This window comes from Prunus avium, chromosome 4 (genome assembly GCF_965620075.1).
Source record: "Prunus avium chromosome 4, drPruAviu1.hap1.1, whole genome shotgun sequence".
NCBI classification, from domain to species: Eukaryota; Viridiplantae; Streptophyta; class Magnoliopsida; order Rosales; family Rosaceae; genus Prunus; species Prunus avium.
Window position 1 is genome coordinate 13,773,494 of NC_142287.1, and position 18,711 is coordinate 13,792,204.

The following is an 18,711-nucleotide window of genomic DNA, read 5'->3' on the forward strand; positions in this document are numbered from 1 at the left end:
TCTCCTTCGAAGTCACAAATCTCCATCTGGTTTCATTGAGCCATGGTCGATGGTTGATGATTTTTCCGAAGGTTCAATTGGGTTTGACAGTGGTGGTTGAATTTGGGTTCAATATTGAAAAAATTTGGGTTTTGGTTTTGGTTCCACTAGATTTGAATTGGTGGTGATTGATTCGAGTGGTTGGGTTTGAATTGGTGGTGGATGGTTCGAGTGACTGGGTTTGACGACTGTATGTGGTGATTCTGGTGGTTCGGCTGGGTATATGGTGGTGACAATTCTAGGTGAAAAAGACGAAGAAATTGGTTACCGTCGAACTCGCATGCTCTGTTTAGTGAGCTTGCTATTTTGCGAACCATGTTTCAAGTTCGCTAATTGGACGAGCGAGTGAGGCAATTTTTTTACTGTTAGACTATTTAATCTCATTTACGTTAGTCCTCCTTTTACCAAACATGGGTTTTCAAGTGCTATTTAACCCAGTCCAGTACAGTGAGGCATACCAAACATGCCCCCAATTAGTTTCAGCATCGGGCCCAGTCTGTAATGTTAATATGCAATTGGAAGCTCGCTAAACCCTACACTCTAAACCCTAAAAACTTCATTAAAAAATAATTAAAAATCAGAAAAATATACCGAATATTGCTACTAACTCTTTATGACATTATCTTCGATTATAAAGATCTAAAATCATGATTCCACATATTGGAGTTCATGATAATGGTTAAATTAAAGAACAAGAGTGTTATGTTATAGAACATAACAAGCAATGGCACCCGCACGATGCTGCGAGTTTTAAAACCGTGTGAAATGTGTACAAAGTCGTGAAAATATATAGGGAAAATGGTACTATTTATATAAAGATGGAGATCTAAATAGTGCCATCTGTTTGGGCCTAAATTTGGGGCGCCCAGTCCAAAGTCAAAAAGCCCACGCCATTTTTGACAGCCACCAAATGACTAGAGCCAAAAAGAAATATGCAAAATTAAAGGCCCAGAAACTATACAAATGGCTTGGACCTTGCAAGAAACAAATTAACCCCAAAAACAGCTTTACCCTTTCTCTCGAAAGCCCAGGAACAAAGCAAACAGAAGGAACCCACGTGACTATCTGACGTTGAAAAGTCAACAATTTCGACTAGATATTACAGGGAGTTAATGAAGATATTCTTTGCAGAAGGATTTCTCCAGTCTTTTACAGGGAAAGTAGGATCAAAATCCTTTTCTATAAACAAAAAAATCGGCAGGCATCACTTCCAAGAGATAGGCAGACTACATTTTCTAAAGAGATAAGTGGGATACAGAAAGTCTTTCATCTGGAAAATCAAACTAACCATCACAGCAGTCTTGAAATCGTAAAAAGGAAGAAAACAGGAAGTGATGGCTTTAGAAAACAGACTGTTGACGGTTTACTTGCTACAAAAGGATAACTTCCCTTTTTAAAACACTTAGAAAATAGAAATATCTTGTTTTAAAGAATCTGCCGCCCATTTCTTTTTAAAAGATTAGAAAAATCCCACTCCAGCAATGTCTATAAAAATGAGAGGAGGTGAACAGTCTAAAACAATCAATCAACCCAACCAAAAACTCAGTCAAAAGACAAAACCCTCAAGATGATCACTTGATCCAGAAAGTCTTCAAACAGATTCAAACGAACCCAAAGTCTGAAGCATTTCAATCTCAAAAAGCTTCACGACAAGCTTGCATAATCATCCTGCTTTTTCCAGCAAAGACAGCTAGAACATTGCGTCTGATTTAAATCCCAGTTCACAAAATAGCAAAACGAGATTCCTCTCGTTACAAATTTGGTTCAACAAAATCAAGGCAAGCAGAGTTTGAGTTTTCCACAAAAACGAAAACCTCGACAATTTTATGGAGAGCCCTGATTAAGCAGCACAGCTACCACAGTACAGTTCCAGTTCAAAGTCCAGCCACTTCTGCCCCTTTCAGACTAGAGGAGTCCCAGTTCTGCCCATCCAAAAGCCTTCCAGGGCTTGAAATAGATTAAAGCTCTGCCAAACTCAAGCTTTGGTATCGATTTGCAGCTGAAGCCTAGCAGTTGAAGTTGTTGAAAGTCCAGTCCAGCACAGGCGTACCCAGTCCAGCCCAAAACAGAGGCGTCTACCCATACAGAAATGGAAGCACATCCCTCTTTTTATCTTTTTATAGTCAGTTTTCCCTTTTTAAGCTCTGTAAAGGGGAGTTCTGCCTGAAAGCAGTTCACTCTGTTATCATTCATTCTGGCCAGAACTACCAGTTTTATACTGTGAAAAATTGTGAAGTCTTTACCAGTCTAAGGCATAGAAAAGAACTTACTTGGGAGATATTCCTCACCCAAATTCACAATCGTTTGTTCAAAAGTCAATAGCTTGGGACGCAAATTATTTTTACTCTCAAAGTCTGTTAGAATTGAAAAATTGCTAACGATGGCACGCTCGACACACAAAGAAAGTTAATTTATTGACCAACCATGGTCTTCGTATTAATGGGGAACTTTACCCTACCATCACAGGAAACAAATCAAAACGGGTGAACAGCATCATGCTTTGTTTAGCAAGCTTAAGTTACAAAAAATGGACTAATAACATGTTTTATATGCTACTTGTCATGTTAAAATATTGACCATATTTTAATAAACCAAACAACAATCAGAATATCAGTAGTTTTGAGTTGTTCATTGTTCAAAAGAGTTTGGACATGTCTTTATATATATGCTACGGGGTGGTGGAAGGAGTTTTTTTTTGCATTGATGTCTGTTAGAAGGGGATCTTTCTCTTGTTGGCTATGCTGTAGAGGTGGCTTTTGTTCTTTCTTGTCCTCTGCAAGGGTTTTAACTTTGTTGGTACAAATTTGGAAAATGACAGGTGTTAGTGTAGATAAATGGAAAATTTTGAGTGAAGGCAATAACTATTACGACATAATTAAGTTCAAAAATCTAACAAGACAAATCATAGTTTAGATATATCATGTCACATCCCGAATCGGCTCCGTCATAGCACGATATTGTCCGCTTTGGGCCCCCTGTCCTCAAGGTTTTGTTTCTGCAAGGGTTTTAACTTTGTTGGTACAAATTTGGAAAATGACAGGTGTTAGTGTAGATAAATGGAAAATTTTGAGTGAAGGCAATAACTATTACGACATAATTAAGTTCAAAAATCTAACAAGACAAATCATAGTTTAGATATATCATGTCACATCCCGAATCGGCTCCGTCATAGCACGATATTGTCCGCTTTGGGCCCCCTGTCCTCAAGGTTTTGTTTCTGGGAACTCATGAGCAATTTCCTAGTGGGTCACCCATCCTGGGATTGCTATAGCCCAAACTCGCTTAACTTCGGAGTTCCTATAGAATCCGAAGCCAGTGGGCTCCCAAAAGGCCTCATGCTAGATGGAGGTAGGCATGTACATATAAGGGACATCACCCTCTCTCCGTTGATCGATGTGGGATGTTACACATCAAGCATTTATGCTCTGTTTGGATGAAGGGATTGCCAATTACATAGAATTCTAAAATGACGGAATTTAGATTTCCGTCATTTCAATTTATGGCAATTGAAGATTTCAATGTTTGGATTTATGTATGTCGGATTTTGTAAATAACAGAAATTGAAAATTTCAATGTTTGGATATCTCATATAAATTATAAATGACAGAAATTAAATATTTCGAAAGAAAAAAAAAATTGATAACCGACATAGAAGGTATTCCTCGAAGTATAAAATAACATATCGTTTGATGAACTAAATAACTCAACTTAAACAAACAGAGCATATTAGCAAACCAAATCACTCCCCACGTGCAATAAACATCAACAACTTACTCTCTTTTTTCTCCATTGGGAGTGCCTTCAGCATCTGAAATTGTTTGTCATTTTCTATCAGCCAAGCACATGCTTTGAGTTGTTCATTTTCACTAAGACCTGGTACTGCTTGTACTTCAGCATATACCTCTGCTGGATCAAGGTTCTTAGTATCAGCACGGATAAACTCTTCAAATGTTCTGTTGTCCAGGGTTTCATAGGTTTATAAAGGGACAAAGCAATCTGTTCCAAACTTGGCCCTGTTTTTAAGTTTGGCACTTTCTTTTTTAATTTTATTTTTTAATGAAAAGTTTGGCCTTTTATTTATTTATTTAAGTTTTGGCTCCATGGAAATTATGAATTCTCGCACTATGGAAATTGTGAAATGACGTCTATTTTGGTGGAAATTAAACTCGGGAATTTGATGCCTCAATTTCCATGATTTTTTCCGCACGTCATTTAATAAATTCCGCTCTTAAGTTGCCAAACAAGGGAATTGTCAATTTCTTCTCTTAAATTCCCGACTTTTAGCTAAATTCCGAGTTATTTTCCCGCATCCAAACGGAGGGTTAGGAAATAGGGTTTTGGTCCTTCGTTGCAACCTTCTGTGTGGACTTGGTGCTGGTTTGGCTGCCGGGGTTTCTCACTGTCTGAGTGGTGTGCTAGAGTTGGGTTTCTCATCATTTGTGGGGTTTCTCAACGTCTACAGGGTTTCCCATCGTTTGGTGGTGGTGTTAGTGATATTTTGGTTGACGGGGTTTGAGTTTTTTTATCTCAGGGTTTGGTTTGGTCGCCTGGATTTGAGTTTCTTCTCAAAGTCTTGGTTGTGAGCTGCTTTTTCTGAGGCTAATGGATCCTATCGATGGGATTACACAAGGGCTTACCAGATATCTTGCGATTTCGAATGCAGAGGCTGTCGAAGTTGTTGGTCTTGATGATCTCGATGGCGTAAAAGCGACTCGCTTTCTCTTGGTGGGGCGGTTGCTAACGACTAAAGACTATCACAAGGATTCCTTGGTGGGAATGCTGAAGCATATTCGGCATAAACGGGAGAAGTTCTCTTCTGTTACCTTGGAGGATTCTAAACATCTTCTATTTTCTTTCAAAAGTGACCTCGATCGTAAAAGGGTGATGAGGGGATCACCATGGACTTTTGATAAGGCTTTATTGTTATTGTCGGCAACTGATGGCAGGGTTGATCCCCATACTGTTCTGAGGGACTTACAAAATTTCTGGGTTAGGGTTAGGGTTATCCCACCTCTTTTCCTTACTCCAACAATGGGAGAAAAACTTGGGAATTTTTTGGGGACCTTTGTTATGGTAGATAAGGGACTTAATGGTGATTGTTTGGGGAGTTTCCTGCATATTCGAGTGGGTTTAAAGGTGATGAAACCTTTGAAACATTGTGTTACTTTGAGGCTTATACCGGATGAACTTGCCAAACCCTACGAAATAGAATATGAAAGAATTCCTTTTTTCTGTTTATTTTGTGGTAGGTTGGATCACGTTGAGTTTGGGTGTGAATTCAAAAATTCAGGGGTTATTGACAAAGAGTAATATTGGAGGTGGAAGACGTCGATAAAGGACGTAGCTTCAAGGAGTCATGTTTCACCTGTAGAGACTGTTCGTTCGCACTATGTGGCCTTCGCTACTCATAAGGATATCTCATTGGGTTCAGATGATACCCTGCACAAAGTCCCTGAGAGGTCCCTCTCCAAGAAGAGAAGGTTGACATCTGATTTTCTTTGGGAAGTACCTCATTATGGAGAATCTGGTGTTACTGTTATGCTTTGTGATGTTCCTGTGACAATAAGTTTGGGATTGAGTCGTAGGAAGGAGATTCTAAGGGCCCAAACTAAAGAGATGGTGCCAGATAACATGCCAAATGAATGTACCAGTACTACGCACAATGTGATCCCCATTCCTCCTAGTTGTCACGAAGGTTCTTCTTCATCTGGAAAAAAGGGGGTTCAAAAGGAGGAGGGGGGTACATCCTCGAGGCTGTTCAATAGTTGGTATGGCTACCAAATCGGCGTGGGTCCCGAGGAATGGGCCCATCATGAGAAATGACAATCCTCTGTTGGAATATGTGTGGTTTGGGCAATCCACATACATTCCGCGCTCTAAAGTTCTTCCTTAGAGCTAAACAACCCCACGTTACTTTTTTGATGGAGACTAAGAAGACGACGCGTCAAATGGAGGTAGTACAAAGACATTTAGGAATGAAAGGGTGTTTCAGTATGGGTCGTGTTGGAATGTCTAGAGGTTTGGCTATACTTTGGCAGGACAAGGTTATTGTTTCCCTTCGGTCCTACTCAAAAAGTCATATTGATGTCTTTATTGAAGGGTTGGAGCAAATAGGATTCAGGTTTACAGGGTTTTTATGGTCATCCTGAAACGAATCTTCGAAAGCATTCTTGGGAGCTATTGTGCAGGTTGGGTGGAAATGGCAATGGACTGTGGGTAGTTGGTGGAGATTTTAATGAGATTCTCCGAGCAAGCGAATATTGGGAAAGAAGTTTTAGACCTATGTCACAGATGCGTGAGTTTGGCGAGGCTCTTAATGATTGTGGCTTAAAGGTGATCAATTATACAGGGTACAAGTTTACATGGACAAATAAATGGCAAGGTGAAGGGAATGTAAAGCTCCAGTTAGATAGGGTGGAGGCTAATGATGAGATGTTGTTGGCCTTTCTAGATATGCGTACTCATTATATTAATTCCTTTGTGTCTGACCATTTACCTATTTTATTTATCTTTGGAATGAGTAATACGGGAAGGAGACAACGGCGTTTTATGTTTGATGAGATGTGGACTACTATTGATGGTTGTTAGGAAACAATAACCCAGGCTTAGGAAGGTGAGGGTGGCATAGTGGTTGACAAGATTATGTCATGTCAGACTTCTCTGCTGTCTTGGAACATGGAAAAGGTTGGACTTATTCCTAGGAAAATTCGGGGTGTGCAAGATAAGTTAAACGCTATACGGGGTCATGAATTGACCCCACAGGCCACCCAATATCAACGTCAGTTGACTAATGAGCTGGATGTTTTGCTAGAGCGAGAGGAAGCTTTGTGGCGGCAATGGTCTCGTATAACATGGTTAAAATCTGGTGACAAGAATACCAAGTTTTTCCATGCTAATGCGAAACTCAGGGGGCACAAGAATTTTTTTAAAAGGAGTGTTTGATTCAGATAATGTTTGGGTTTCTTCTTAAAATGCAGTGGGCTCAGTTTTTTGTAGCTATTTTCAACAGCTTTTCTCTTCAAATGGTGATTGGAATGTCGACGGAATACTAGATGTCGTGACATCGGTGATTACTCCGAGCTAAATGGTTGGTTGTGTTTGCCTTTTATGCAGGGCGAGATTGAAGGAGCTTTGTTTCAAATGTTTCCAATGAAATCCCCTGGTATGGATGGTTTACCAGCTCTTTTTTATCAGAAATATTGGGATGTTGTCGGTAATGATGTGGTGAGATTTTATCTACTAGTGCTTAATGGTGGGGGAAGTGTGAAAGAAATCAACCATACTCTGATCACTCTCATTCCGTAGGTGGATAATCCGACACAAATTACTGAGTTTCGTCCCATTAGTTTCTATTCAGTTCTCTACAAAATTATCTCTAAGGTTTTAGTAGTTCGCTTGAAGAAAATTATGCCTCACGTGATTTCTAAGTTTCAAAGTACTTTTGTTCTGGCAAGACTGATTACTGACAATATCTATGCCGCATTTGAGAGTATACATGCCATTAAACGAAGGGGTAACAGCAAGTTAAAGAAGATGGTTCTTAAGTTGGACATGTCTAAAGCTTATGTTTGGGTTGAGTGGCCTTTCTTAGAGGGTATGCTTCAAAGACTGGGCTTCAATAGTCGTTGGGTGAGCTTGATTATAGATTGTGTGACAACTGTTTCGTATTCGGTAAAAGTTATGGGGTAACCTACTGGCATGATTTCCTACAAGAGGTTTAAGGCAAGGGGATCCACTATCGTCGTACCTCTTCCTATTTTGTGTGGAAGGGTTATAAGCACTTTTAACAAAGGCTCAGCGAGATAAATGTATTCACGGGGTCTCGGTGGCCCATGAGCTCCTACTTTGTCTCACCTCTTTTTCGTTGATGACAGTTTATTGTTTTGCAACGCCCATTTATCAGATTGCTTCCGATTGCTAAATACTGTGAGAAGTTATGAGCAGGCTGATCGGTTCATAATTGTATATCATTTTGTACCCTTCTAGCTTATGATTTGGTTATGTTTTTGAGTTAAACTTGTGCTTTTAATCCTTTTTGTGTTTATCTTTCAGTTCATTGAGCTTTAGGTAATAATGAGGGCTTTGGATAGTAAATGATGCAATCCATGCATGTTAGGGCCTAATTTGGATGAATGGATGAAGAGCTTAAAGACAAACTCAATTTTGGCTACAGTCCCCTGCCAGCCCAGTTTCGTAGGTCATATTGCAAGCTTTGTTTCAGCAACCTACATAGCTCGGATGAGGCCACATTCTTCATGAAAGTTGTTCCAATGGGTGTATACTATAACATATCCGAAATTCAGCCTCATTGGATAATTGTGGAGTCTGTTACCTAGCAAACACAGAGCCATGCTCAGGATGGATTTTATCAGCGCGCAAAATGAGTTAGCAATTTGTTTTGGCCTTAACTTCCTCCTCCGACCTTGGATTGACCCAAATGATATATGGCTGGAAAGAAGACATTCTGAACTTCAAGTTTGAGTGCTTAAAGTCTTAATTTGCTTAAGGGAAGCCCAATTCGTAAGCCCTTGAAGTTGCTGGTCATGCTGACCTCAGGATGAGCTATTATTTCTGGTTGGAAGCTTGGTCATGGTGACATGAAGATGAGCTAGGGCTGCTGGTGGGATTTATTAGTGAAGTGCATCAACCATTTCAGATTTTATAATGGAAGTGTTGTATGCATTAGTGAAGTGCATCAACCATTTCAGATTTTATAAAACAAAGTGTTGTATGCATTAGCCATACTTAATTCAGATTTTCAGCTTCCTTAGGCCTATATATAGTGAGGTTTCCCAAGCTTGTAAACAGACCCCAAGGGGGGGAGCTCTCAAACACTTCTCTAGAGCTCCCTTCCCTTCTCTCCCTCAAATTCTCTTAGTTTCCTTTGTAGTTCTCAATTGTTGTAATAAGATCATTCTACTAAATTTTCTTCTCCAAATCTCTCAAACACTTCTCCCATCTCTAAAGTTCTCCAAACACTTCTCCTCCCTTCTCCAAATTTCCCAAACACATTTCCCTTCTCTTCCAAAAGTCTCCATGTCTCAAACACTTCACAAACACCTTTCTCTCCACTCCCTAAGTTCCCAAAGTCTCCAAGTTCACAAACATTCTCCATGTTCTCCAAACACTTTCTCAAACAACTCTCTACTTCTACTTTCTTCTCCAAAAAGCCTCCATGTCCTCAAACACTTTTCCCAAACACTTCTCCTTTCTTCCTCAAAGTTCTCTTAGTCTCTCTTTAATGTTTTCTTAGTTGTAATTTATTTTTCTTGTAATGTACATTCTTTCTTAAGTATTCAAGTTTGATAAGTTTCCAAGTTTCAATTATGGTTTTTGTTCTTATTCATTATGCTTATAAGTTAATATGCTAGTTTGAATGATTGATCACCATTTAGGCTTGCATGTTAGCTATCTTGGTTTGAATTAAGAGTAGACACCATGCTTTAATTCGAATTGAACTATGAATAGGAAGAGTATGTATGGACATTCGACAACAGGGATTAGATACATGCTTGGTTGTTTAAATTGTTCTTCTATGCTTAATGGGTTCCTAATGCTTAATTTTAGGTTAGACAACAAATGATCAAATTAGGGAATTAGGAACACAAGGTTATGACCACACACCATGGCTTAATCATACTTTAGCTAGAATCAATCCATTAATCTAATTGAACTTGGGAACTTATCTACTTGAGTTAGTTATTTTCTTTCTTCCTTGTTTTATTTATTTCCTTTTTTTTTCATTTCTGTTTTGTGTAGGGAAAATGAATTGGATCATTCAATCACCAATCCTCGTGGGATCGACCTCGCACTTACATATGCTATACTACCAAACGGCTCGTGCACTTGCGAGTATCACAAGTTGAGGATGCAACTGAATCCATTTTGGTGCAGCTGAAATCCACACAACAAGTTTTTGGCGCCGTTGCCGGGGATTGGCAACATAGTTTGGTTCTATTTCTTTTCCCTACTTGTTTTATTTTTATTTTTCATTTTCATGTTTTTCTAGACAATTTCAAGTTTTAAAGTTAATGACGTTAATGGACAAGTTGTGTTTGTAGTCCAACAGAAAAGGACAATTGCCCAACAAGCAAGAGAACTGGGTTTAAGTCCCAGCTTACACAACCCATTGGTGCTTGTTGCTTTGAAGCATGGAATTGGATGTGTGTTGATTTTCCTTTTCATTTTAGTTTTTATTTCTTAATCCTTTTAATTCCATTTCAAGTTTGTGTGTTTGTTTTAGCAATTTATGATAGCTTAATAAAAATGGAGAGAGATGGCAACCTCAATCATAAGAATGGGAAGTGTGGAGCAATGGGAGAAGTCGCGACCTCCAAGTGCATCACATTCGACCTAATCGCTTCAAGGGGGAGCATTTCAATCCTTTCTCTTCTTTGAATTATGTTTCTTTCCGTCATTGTTTTTACCTTTTGGTCCGCGTTGAGTTCTTTGTTTTTCTGTGCTGAATCCAACCATATAAAGAACGTAAAATTTGGACTTACGGTTGGAAAGTTATAGCCTAAAAACTGAACAGAGGTCGAAGCTGAAAAACATAGAAACGAATCTGTCCAAATGGTGATAAACGGGTGATAGAAAGTGTTGTTTGTGTTTTTCTTTGGTTTATTGGTTTGTTTCTTTTAGTACAACAATTTATGTTGTTTGTTTGAATTTGTTTAGAGTACTTAGTTCATTTTCGTTTATGGTTTGTTGTTCCATTTTATCTTAATTTGTTTTTGTTTCTTATCTTAAAAATTTTAAAAAGATTTTTCATATGAGCTGACTTATGGTAACTCCAGTGAGCACTTCCGTCAATACAGTGTCTAGGAGTTCTATAGGCGACACCTTCGGTGTCTAAGAAGTTTGGGTTTTAAGCGGGACCATTGTGACCCCTCCAACCTTCCCGGATCCCCTGGCTGTGTTTTCTGAGGCCCTTAACTGGTCATCCATGAGTTGCTTGTATATTCGTGTGTTTTTAAATTAAGTTTTTTTTTTTTTTTTTTTTTTTTAAATTTTTTTTTTTTTTATTTATTTTCTTTGTTTTCTTTTCTGTTAAGTCTTTGTTTTTGTTTTGTTAAGTTAGTTTATGTATTTATTTACGTGGTATGGTTAGTTAGTTAGTTTTTTTTTCTCTGAGTGTTAAAAACAAACTTTATTTCAATTCAAACATTGCATAAAAACAAAAAAAACAAAAAAACAAAAAAAAACAAAAACCAAAAAACAAAATAACAAAATAACAACATCATCATCATCTTCATCATCATCTTCTTCATCTTCTTCATCTCCATCATCATCATGGCTTGCCTCTATTTTCTCGCACTTGTAGAATCTGCAGCAACTCCACATGGTCCTCATTTTTTCTCTGCAGTGCTTCCACGTGCTGATTGGCACAGTAGAGCCGCTTCTGCAAGTCCGCCACCATAGCCTTCAAGGAAACTATTTCCTCGCTCATCGCGGCACACTCCCTTGTCCTCGCCAGTAATCGCATGCCCAAATTGGTAGCGGAGACCGCGTGGAGCACAGTTAAATTGTGGGACTCCTCTACCGCTGCCTTATCAGACCTCTGTGCCACATGCAGATGATCTGTCGGAGTGAGCTTGCTGCTAATCATGCCTCCTAGCAGCACTGCTTTGTTCGACAATGCCTCAGAAAAGTTCGGTATTGCCTCAGCAAAGTTTGAGGCCGTGCCGTGATGATATGAAGAGTTTGGAAAGACAGTGTTTGGAGGAGCCCTTGTTTGGGCATTCGGTGGTGCAAGTGAGAGCTCAAGGTTGAGATCATCAAGGTGAGTGCATGAGGATGCCATTTGTTTTGCTTCTGAATTTTTTGATGTTTTTCCTTGAGTTTGCAGGAAGAAATGCTGGGTATCATCCGCTTGCAGAGGTGTGGTTTAAATAGACATATGCTGATGAGAGAGAGCCAACACCATTTCGGATTTCCCGGGCATGCTCGACCTAATCGCTTCAAGGGGGAGCACCTTTACTTTACTTTTCTTTTTTTTTTCCTCCGTGTTTTCTGGTGTTTAATGTTTTTGCCCGTTACTTTCATTTTCTAGAGCTTTGTGTTTTTGCTTTTCCCTTTCGGCTATCATCTTTAGTTTATTTTAGTTAGGGAAATGTGTTTTCTTTTCCGTTTGTCGTCTTTGTTTTATTTTAGTTGGGAAGTGTGTTTTCTTTTTCTTTTTGTTTCTGCAACCTTACTCTTTTATTTCCGAAACAAAATAACGAAAATACAAAAACAACAAAATAAAATAAAAACAACAATAATGCAGTAGGAAATCATTTCTTCTCGGTGCTTGGTGTCTCGACCATTGGAGCTTTGAGTTTGGCCCTCTGGCTGTCCTCTTCCGGGGCTTCACGCACAGCTTCTTGGGGCTCATCACTTGAGCTCCCAAAGATCGCAATCTTAGCTTGAGCGTAACTACTCTCGCGATCTGCTTGTTTGCGTTTACCCGGTCGGTCTAGGTCCTCCAGCTGTTTTCGCATGTCGCGAGAGTACAACTCTACCATTTTTGATAGGTTTTTATTCTCGTCCCGCAATACTTCTAGCTGGTGTCGATTCACCTCCACTATCCTTGACCTCTCCCTTTTCAAGCTTTTTATAGCAGTCTGACACTCCTCAACCATACTTCGCTCCGCCGCCAACTGACCTTTCAGCACCTCTACCTCATGGGACTTCGCAAGTAGGCGATGACCCAAACTTGCGACTGTTGCCGTACTCTGCACGCTCAGTGCCAGGGCATCGCTCACGACCCGGTTGTCATCCCTTGTCCCCAGAACACGTATATCTTTAGGAGTCACTAAATTTCTAGCCACTCCAATGGCAACATCGTTGTCCAGGAGTATTGAGTCAGTTACTGTCACAGGCCCCCGTGCGGAAGCAAAGTAGGGCATCCATACTGGTGCCGCTGCTTGGCCTCGTGTCTGAGTCGGTGGAGCTAGGTTGAGATCCAACGAAAATGGGTAGTTAGAGGCCATTTGATTTCTCACTCTCTTTTCTTCTTTCTTTCTTTTCTCTTTTGTGTGTTTCTGAGTTTGTGTTTTTTTTACCCTTTCTTTTTACCTTTTATAGACTTAGTCTGCTAAACCCTAGCCGCTGCGGTTCTGAGTTCTGTGCGGCCCTTACCGCTTATCTCTATATGTCGCCGCACCCGTTTCCCAACCCCCTTAATTGCATTTTCACCTTTCACCACCTTCTAGTGAAAAAGTCGTCCCGCTTCACCCAAGAAGCCAATAATTCTGGCTTGGGGGATGTGACTGCTGCCTCTGCACGCCGACACGTCCCTCACCCCTTTCACCCGTGACTCCCCAGGAACCAAGGCATCAGGGACCACGCTCTTCCCTTTCAGAAATCACACTCTTTGCACTCCCAATGCACATTTTTTTTTTAAATTAAAAAAAATAAAAATAAAAAATAAAAAATAAACGTCTGGGCTTCGGATTTTATTGTGGGTCGGGTTTTCACCGTTGTTTAGGTTTCAAGGTGGGTTAACTTTCTTTTGGGTTGGGCTTTTAATTGTTTGGGTTTTGGTTTGCGTAAGACTGTCTGTTTAGGGCTTTTTGTTTCGACTGTTTTACTGTTTCATTTCTTTTTATTTGTTTGTTTGTTTTGTAATTTTTTATTTTGTAATTATTTTATTTTATTTTATTTTTGTTTTTTGTTTTATTTATTTATTTATTTGCTTTAATACCTTCAATTGTTATGTTTGACATTGCTTGTGCCTAAATTTTAAACATTGAGGACAATGTTCATTTCTAGGTTTGGGGGTATTGGAGTTTAGCATGTAAATTTGGTTTTTCCTTAATTTATTTTTTTATTTTTTTATTTGCTTGTTTTTATTTTTATTTTATTTTGTTAAGTCTTGCTTTTATTTTGATTTTGATTTTGATTTTGATTTTATTCACTTTCCGAACACATTTGATGAGATTGTGATAAATGTTTGCATGACTTAAATGAAAATTGAATTTTATTTATTATTTATTTTGTTTTCCTTGTAAATTTTTATTGTAAAAAAAAAATTAATTAATTAATTAATTTGGCATCGTTCTAGCATGACATGTTCGAAACCTTCTTTGCACTTGCCATTTGTTTCATAATTTTCCAATTAAAGGATTTGCATGACCCAAATAATTGTATCAAGCATAAATTAGACTTATATAACCATATAATGTGAGCTTTTGAGCCTTGTGCTTCATTTCATGAGTGTTATACACATACTCTTATTTTCTTGTCATCAAAGTTGTTGTTTGATCTCATTATTCATTGATTTGGTTGATCACTTAAAAGTCATTCATTCTTATGCAATTTGACTTCATGACATTTTAAGAAGTGATATTAAGGCCTTCTTTGGATCGTTTGTGCCTTTCAAGCTAACCTTATGCATGCTTAAGCATGATTTTCCATTGTTTACCATTTTGAGCCTACATGTAAACCTTTTCTTTCATTTTACCAATTATATTTCCTCACCTTAGCCCGAAAAACAAATATTTACCTTTCTAAGGAATTCATGAGCTCTAATTCGGATGTGTTTTTCAGGCTAAGTTTGGGAAGGGATATTACATCCAAAAAAAAAAAAAAAAAAAAAAATCACACAATTGGTGAAAGAAAAGAGAAAGTTGTGATTAAGTGGCGGTTGTTTGAAAATTCATTTTTGGGCCTTCAAAATAATTTGGTGTTTGGAAAGGAGTTTGAATCAATGTAAATGAAGGTATAAGGAGTTTTGATCATGTAAAAGAAAAAAAAATCTAATCGTGATGATTCGAAGTCTTGTAAACAATTGTTTTATGCTCTTACATTGCGAGTTCCTTGGACTTTGTATTATCCATACCTTTCATTTCTTACTCACCTTACACCCTTGGCCCCATTACAACCTATACTAAAGACCTAAATTGATCTTAAATGTCATGTGGTTGAATTGCATCCATTTTTCTACTTTTAAGTGTTTGGCATCCTTCTTGAGATCATATTAATGCAAGTTCTTCATTTTCCTATTTTGAGTTAAGTCCCTTATGATTTAACTCTAATCTCATGTTTATAATTGAGTGTTGCATTGTAGCCCTCTTCTGAGTGATTCATTTGTGAGAGGACAACTTCGGTGAGATTTGAAGTAGCATTTGTGCTTGGTATGATTTTTGAAATTGTGTGAAAACTAAGATTGGGGAATTTGTTGCATTTGGCTATCACACTAATACACTTTGAACATGTTATGTTTTGAACTTTGCCGCCTTGTAAATAATGTCTAAAATTGAGCTTTTAAACTTTTGAGTCATGTGCATGAGTCATTTATCTTCATAAAATGTTCGGAAAGATTGTTTTGAGTTTTTATTTATTTATTTTTATTTTTATTTTTGTTTTGTTTTTGTAATTATTTTTGTTTTTGTTTTTTATTTTGCTTACGGACTAACAATCTTTTAAGTTTTCTAATTACCTTGTTTTACAGAGTCAGTAAAACGTTTGTGGGTATCGTATCTGTTAAACCCTCAGGAGACACAACTCCTCCTACTAGGGATGCCTAGAGGTTTAAAGGCTTGTTGCATATGCTCAATGCAATCGAGTTACCTACGAAAGTGGTCTAGTTAACTTCTTGTTTGTTTTTATCTTTGTTTTCCTTTTGTTTTGCTCGAGGACTAGCAAAATCTAGGTTTGGGGGTATTTGATCGGTTCATAATTGTATATCATTTTGTACCCTTCTAGCTTATGATTTGGTTATGTTTTTGAGTTAAACTTGTGCTTTTAATCCTTTTTGTGTTTATCTTTCAGTTCATTGAGCTTTAGGTAATAATGAGGGCTTTGGATAGTAAATGATGCAATCCATGCATGTTAGGGCCTAATTTGGATGAATGGATGAAGAGCTTAAAGACAAACTCAATTTTGGCTACAGTCCCCTGCCAGCCCAGTTTCGTAGGTCATATTGCAAGCTTTGTTTCAGCAACCTACATAGCTCGGATGAGGCCACATTCTTCATGAAAGTTGTTCCAATGGGTGTATACTATAACATATCCGAAATTCAGCCTCATTGGATAATTGTGGAGTCTGTTACCTAGCAAACACAGAGCCATGCTCAGGATGGATTTTATCAGCGCGCAAAATGAGTTAGCAATTTGTTTTGGCCTTAACTTCCTCCTCCGACCTTGGATTGACCCAAATGATATATGGCTGGAAAGAAGACATTCTGAACTTCAAGTTTGAGTGCTTAAAGTCTTAATTTGCTTAAGGGAAGCCCAATTCGTAAGCCCTTGAAGTTGCTGGTCATGCTGACCTCAGGATGAGCTATTATTTCTGGTTGGAAGCTTGGTCATGGTGACATGAAGATGAGCTAGGGCTGCTGGTGGGATTTATTAGTGAAGTGCATCAACCATTTCAGATTTTATAATGGAAGTGTTGTATGCATTAGTGAAGTGCATCAACCATTTCAGATTTTATAAAACAAAGTGTTGTATGCATTAGCCATACTTAATTCAGATTTTCAGCTTCCTTAGGCCTATATATAGTGAGGTTTCCCAAGCTTGTAAACAGACCCCAAGGGGGGGAGCTCTCAAACACTTCTCTAGAGCTCCCTTCCCTTCTCTCCCTCAAATTCTCTTAGTTTCCTTTGTAGTTCTCAATTGTTGTAATAAGATCATTCTACTAAATTTTCTTCTCCAAATCTCTCAAACACTTCTCCCATCTCTAAAGTTCTCCAAACACTTCTCCTCCCTTCTCCAAATTTCCCAAACACATTTCCCTTCTCTTCCAAAAGTCTCCATGTCTCAAACACTTCACAAACACCTTTCTCTCCACTCCCTAAGTTCCCAAAGTCTCCAAGTTCACAAACATTCTCCATGTTCTCCAAACACTTTCTCAAACAACTCTCTACTTCTACTTTCTTCTCCAAAAAGCCTCCATGTCCTCAAACACTTTTCCCAAACACTTCTCCTTTCTTCCTCAAAGTTCTCTTAGTCTCTCTTTAATGTTTTCTTAGTTGTAATTTATTTTTCTTGTAATGTACATTCTTTCTTAAGTATTCAAGTTTGATAAGTTTCCAAGTTTCAATTATGGTTTTTGTTCTTATTCATTATGCTTATAAGTTAATATGCTAGTTTGAATGATTGATCACCATTTAGGCTTGCATGTTAGCTATCTTGGTTTGAATTAAGAGTAGACACCATGCTTTAATTCGAATTGAACTATGAATAGGAAGAGTATGTATGGACATTCGACAACAGGGATTAGATACATGCTTGGTTGTTTAAATTGTTCTTCTATGCTTAATGGGTTCCTAATGCTTAATTTTAGGTTAGACAACAAATGATCAAATTAGGGAATTAGGAACACAAGGTTATGACCACACACCATGGCTTAATCATACTTTAGCTAGAATCAATCCATTAATCTAATTGAACTTGGGAACTTATCTACTTGAGTTAGTTATTTTCTTTCTTCCTTGTTTTATTTATTTCCTTTTTTTTTCATTTCTGTTTTGTGTAGGGAAAATGAATTGGATCATTCAATCACCAATCCTCGTGGGATCGACCTCGCACTTACATATGCTATACTACCAAACGGCTCGTGCACTTGCGAGTATCACAAGTTGAGGATGCAACTGAATCCATTTTGGTGCAGCTGAAATCCACACAACACAGGCATCAAGTTAGAAAATAAATTTTGAGAAGTCGGCGGCTTGTTTTAGTCTAAAAACTGATCTTATAATGAAGAGACTAATTTCGTCATTGATGGGAGTAAAGTTGGTGGAGTGCTATGAAAAGTATTTAAGTTTGCCTACTTTAGCAATGTGTATCAAGATTAATTTGTGCGAGACTGTTTGTGGAAAAAACTCCATGGCTGGAATTCAAAATTACTCTCTGCGGCAGGGAAAGAAGTGCTTATCAAAGCAGTTGCATAGGCACTTCCTACTATGTGTAATGAATTATCGTTAATGATTGTTCGGTATTGGTGGGGAAAAGCTGGTAAAAAAAAGTATACATTGGATGAATTGGAATAAGGTTGGTACACACCCCTCTCTTATTTGGCGCTCCATTCTCCGAGGAAGACAAGTGATTGATGCAGGGTTGATTTGGTGAATTGGTAATGGGACTTCCGTGTAGGTTTTCCAGGATCGTTGGATCCCAAGGCCCTTCACCTTTAAACCCCTTCTTAATTTGGGATTGTCGCCACAGGCAAGAGTGGCTGACTTGTTAACATCTTCTAGTGCTTGGAACATGCCTTCGCTAAGTTAGTATTTTACTCAAGAGGACTGTGAGGCAATTATGAGTATTCCTTTCGGCTTGGTGGCACGTTTGCATGATCTTAAATATTTGTTCTTTGCTAAGGATGGAAAATATTCTGTAAAATATGGTTATCGGGTTTCCTTACGTCAATGCATGGGGGCAGTTGTGGAGGGAGGGAGCTTAGACACGAGCCCTTAGAAACTCTTTTGGAGGAAGGTGTGGGCTTTGAAGGTTCCTAACAAGATCAAGCTTTTAGTGTGGAGGGCCTGTTCGAATGTGCTACCCACTTCTCTCAATCTATATTTTAATAGGGTACTTCAAACTCCTTTGTGCTCTTGTTATGGGAAATCAAAAGAAACTGCTCTTCATGGATTATGGAGTTGCAAGAGGAGTTGGAATTTTTGGACTCTCACCCCTTTTTTTTTGTTGGCTGGAGGTCTACCATGGGTCTTTTGCAGATTTTTTTTGA